This window comes from Trematomus bernacchii, unplaced genomic scaffold, assembly GCF_902827165.1.
Source record: "Trematomus bernacchii unplaced genomic scaffold, fTreBer1.1, whole genome shotgun sequence".
Lineage (NCBI taxonomy): Eukaryota > Metazoa > Chordata > Actinopteri > Perciformes > Nototheniidae > Trematomus > Trematomus bernacchii.
In genome coordinates, this window is record NW_022987569.1 from 762,780 (window position 1) to 766,854 (window position 4,075).

Consider the following 4,075-nt stretch of genomic DNA (forward strand, 5'->3'; position numbering starts at 1 on the left):
TGGCAGATATAAATAATCTCCTCTCTTGATGAGACGGTCTCACCTTGATGCCAGGTGCTGCTTCCAAAGAGAGAGAGAGGAGCGTGCCACAGGGGAATGATACTCATTAATTTTATATTAAACAATATTTCTTACCAAAGGAACTGTTAGCAAATGAGATTATAATTGATATATGATATATTTTCCAATACAGATGTTCTGTGAAATTGCAACTCAGTGTTTCTATAGTTTAGTCATGACACTTTTACTTACAAAAAATATATTTTGTTTGAGTGGAAAAAGAGCAATCGGATCCCATTGAGTTCGTGTTTGTAAAAGTCCAATAGTTGCAGAATCTGAGCTGATATACATAACTAGAGAATTTCAATTTGATGCAAATGTATACTTCTACTTTACGGAGGAAGATCAGGGCCTCATGTGAAATGAAATATGTGTGTTTATGTCTGGAAGAAAAAAAATAGAAATCTGACCAAAAGTATACTTCTATAAAAAACAAATTTGGAGATAATTCATATACAAATTAATTCAGCCTTTTATTCTCAGGACAAAACAAAAAAATCACTTTTGTTTCAGATCTAAAAAATATTTCAGTTCAGTCAGACAACTCACGTGTTTCTTAACATGTTTATTAGAAGCAGCATATAGTTTGAGTTTGGCGTCCAGGCTCGGGCCTCATCACTCCACAGATTTACAAAGAACATTGAGTGATGATTAGATAACTATCCCCCGAGCCTACAGGTGGAAGCTGGGGTGGAAGCTGGGGTGGGAGCTGGGGTGGAAGCTGGGGTGGAAGCTGGGGTGGAAGCTGGGGTGGAAGCTGGGGTGGAAGCTGGGGTGGTGGTGGGGTGGAAGCTGGGGTGGAAGCTGGGGTGGAAGCTGGGGTGGAAGCTGGGGTGGAAGCTGGGGTGGAAGCTGGGGTGGTGGTGGGGCAGGCGAGCAGCAGCAACATGAAACACAGCAGCAGGAGCATGAACGTAGCAATAGCAAGTGAACACAGCAGTGGCAGCAGCAGCATAGCGAGGCAGAGGCAGGAAGACCTGGCAGCTTAAATAGAGCGGCATGTTTAGGAGAATGTGTTTGGTTGGTTGTAAGAGGGACGAGGTGCGTCACGTGTTAATGTATCATTGGTGCTCGAGTTGACTGCCTGAACTAGCTCGCAGGCTTCACCCCATTTGTGACACTAATCATCTTCTGTACGACTCCAAATATTATATATACTTTTGACTCGACCACAATTATTTTGGCAGCTTCAGTTACTTAACTATTACTTAAATACAAGATCAACAAATTAATGATGATGCTTTTCCGATTACATAATACATACCTTTATGCACCAATTTGTGCTTTTGGTAAGTTAAAGGTGGGGTAGGTAATTTTGGAGAAACCAACTCGAGTGCGCTAACATTTGAAAATACACAGCCGGAAAAAATCTGCCACTTCCTTACAGAGCCCCTCCTCCAACACACACGAACGCGCACATGACCAATTAGGGCACGAGATAAGTTTGTGCACAGATGGAAGGCTGACAGGCAGGTAGGCCATCCAGTTATTTTAGCCGGCCGGCTCAGATGATTGGTCGTGCTTTTTACAGTACTACAGCTTCCACAGATGACATTTTTTTAATGGATTTTTGGTCAAAGCACTTAAGATATTCATTGCTATCGGGATGTTAAGAGCATTCCATGGAATATAACAAAAAGTGTATCTCGAGCCGGTTTCTCAAACTTACCTACCCTACCTTTAAGTTTGTTTTGATGCTAACATTTGAAACACAGACACATACAAGTAATACAAGTTTGAGTTTATACATAATAGATGCAGCTTTTACACATTATTTCTCACCTTAACTAATGTGCATTTAAAAAAGAGGAATAGTTTCGGCGAAAACTAAAAGGTACCATGGGGTCAGATTAGAATTTTCTAAAGGGGGGTTCGTTTAGCATGAAACACCTGAAATAACGGATAAGTTAAAAAAGAAAGTAGAAAGAAAGTGAGGTCATAGAAAACTATTTCTGCTAAAAAGTGAGCAATGATTGAGAGTCAGAGCGAAAAATTTCAGATGTGTGTATCTCACACTGCACTGTGACTTTAATTCATGTTGGTATTCATGTTTTATTATCTTTGCTTTTAAATGCCATTTCATAATATGTTTCTTAATGCTCTTAATGTATTTCATTTTGTAAAGCACTTTGAATTGCCTTGTGTTGAAAGGTGCTATATAAATAAACTTGCCTTACCTCTTCTTAAATTCTGGATCATGTTCTGAAGTACAAAAGTGACAACAAGTGCTCAAACTACAAACTACACTTCATCGAACATGTTTGAAGATTCATTATCAACACACTTTCTCAGACTGTGTTATAAAGAGCTGGTTTGATGTGTAAATTGGCCCCATGTCCTCAGGGTTTCTTCACCACCTGTTGGAACAGAAGAAACACGTTAAAGGCGACAAACACACTTTCCTTTGCCCTGAAAGCAGATGAATGAAGGGAACCCAGCGTGTGTTTTCTTACCTTTCAACATTTGTACAGCGTGTTCAGTCTGCTGATGTCGTTCCTGCTCATCTGATTGGCCGTGCCGAACTCTACGTTGGCGTTGGGGATCGGCACCATGGTGGGCATATTGTTCCCGCTGAAGGCATACCTGGAAACATTAAGAGCACAGAGGCTTCATTATTATTAGCTTGTATATATATTAAACATTTAGAAACCATTAGCCGCTTTCACACCAAGTACTTTGCCGTACTTAGTTCCTAGAACTCTTTAGTCCCGGAACTGTCCTAGTAAATCGCGTTCACACCGGAATAAGTCCCTGAGGGAGGATTATGCAAATGAAGCCGCTGACGTCACTTCTTCTTCTTCTGCTTTGGGTTTACTGGCAGGCCGCAAACAACTTCACGGCGTATACTGCCACCCGAAGTCCCAGGTAAATCGCCAGAAGCGCCGACACCTCCTCATCACTCCACCGCTCCCATGTTTTATTTTGTGTTGCCATAAGTTAGTCTCTCTCCGTTGGTGCGCTGGGCTAATGCTAATGCTAATAATAGGAAACATCGTGGAAGGAAGTCAGGCCGCGCTCGATGATGGAGCGCTCACGAGAAGCTGAGGAGAAAGAAACAAAGCAGCTGTGGTTCAATGGAGGTCAAGGGTCACATTCAGGTTCTTAGACTTTTCCTCAGAGGTGGGAGAAGTACTCAGATCTTGTACTTGAGTAAAAGTAGAAGTACCAGAGTGTAGGAATACTCTGTTACAGTAAAAGTCCTGCATTCAAAATGTTCCTCAAGTAAAAGTAGAAAAGTATTATCATCAAAATATAGTGAAAGTAGCGACAGTAAAAGTAGTCATTGTGCAGATTGGTCCATTTCAGAATAATATATATGATATGTTTTATAATGATTGATCATTAAAGTGTTCTCAAAGCTGGTAAAGGTGCAGCTAGTTTGAATGACTTTGTATACTGCAGGGTAGCTTGTGAATTTCCTCCAGGTGGAACTAAAGTCTGATTTAACACTTGATTATATTTCACATTATTAATCCAGATCTGTAAAGTAACTAAAGGTATTAAATACATGTAGTGGAGTAAAAGTACAACGTAGCAAACAATTGCACTTAAAGGGCCCATGTCATGGCCATTCCCACTGATCATAATTACATTGTTGAGGTATACTAAAATAGATTTATCCTGTGCAATTTTCCAAACTCACATTGGTTTCGCATACAGCATCTCTGTCAAGTATGTGTATTCAGCAGTATTCACTCTCTCCACTAAACGACTCGTTGGAGCTCTTGCCCCCCCCTCCCTGTGAGCCTAGTGTGCTCCGATTGGTCAGCTCGGCCACTCTGTTCTGATTAGTCAACCACCAGAGAGGCTGCGCCCATGTCTAACAGTGCTTTTTCCGGCTGCTCTCAGCGGAACATCAGTCTTATCATGGCGTCGGTCCAGACGTATATTTTATACGCTAACTAACCAAACTGTACCTACAACTGTTGTTATAGAAGAGTGTGACGGCCCCAGGGCCTTTGTCTTACGATGGGGTGGAGCTGAAGAGGCTAATCAGCGCGATCACGGACACCTG

At 41.5% G+C, this 4,075-nt stretch overlaps 1 long non-coding RNA gene across 1 annotated transcript; it reads right to left on the reverse strand.

Moving 5' to 3' along the window:
- Window positions 1-2,316: 2,316 nt before the first annotated feature.
- On the reverse strand, window positions 2,317-2,686 carry LOC117479177. Its single transcript, XR_004555536.1, has 2 exons — window positions 2,514-2,686; window positions 2,317-2,417 (listed from the first exon to the last, which is right to left on the reverse strand). It is a non-coding gene; the product is annotated as an uncharacterized LOC117479177 (long non-coding RNA).
- Window positions 2,687-4,075: the final 1,389 nt, after the last annotated feature.